Genomic DNA, 782 nt, shown 5'->3' on the forward strand with positions numbered 1-782 from the left:
AGTATTTAAATATTGACAATGTTCTGCGTAAGTATTTTATCACTGGACGATATATTACATATCAATATTTAAGTATTGAAATCAATCATAAGGTAGGATTTGTAACATTAAATATTGAAATACTTGAGTACTAAAAGCTGTATTTGAATCACAGAATATTACTAAATACTGTACTTTTAATACTGAAAATAAGTAATTAATCAATGATTCTTAGTATAATATTTCTATAAGGGATTTTAATAATATTTTCGATAAAAATTTTCATACTTTTTCCTCTCTCTTTTTATGTATATATAAAATATTTATAAAATATTTATATAATATTAAAAAAAAAATAATTCGAAATAAATATTTATAAATATTTATCATTAATATTGTGTGCTGTCTGGGTTAATACTTTAAATCTTGGCAGTACTTTGCGTAAGTATTTCATTATTTAGTAAAGTGTTACATATTAGTATTTAAATATTGATAATGCTCTGAGTAAGTATTTTATCATTGAACGAAGTATTGTATGTCAATATTTAAGTATTGAAATCACTTATAAGGTGATATTTGTAATACTAAATACTGAAATACTTGAGCACTAAGAGCCGTACTTAAATCACAGAATATTACTAAATACTGTACTTTTAATACTGAAAATAAGTAATTAATCAATGATTCTTAGTATAATATTTCTATAAGGGATTTTAATAATATTTTCGATAAAAATTTTCATACTTTTTCCTCTCTCTTTTTATGTATATATAAAATATTTATAAAATATTTATATAATATTA

Source organism: Odontomachus brunneus, unplaced genomic scaffold (genome assembly GCF_010583005.1).
Source record: "Odontomachus brunneus isolate Ranch 3 - 2012 unplaced genomic scaffold, Obru_v1 Obru_scaffold_094, whole genome shotgun sequence".
NCBI lineage: Eukaryota > Metazoa > Arthropoda > Insecta > Hymenoptera > Formicidae > Odontomachus > Odontomachus brunneus.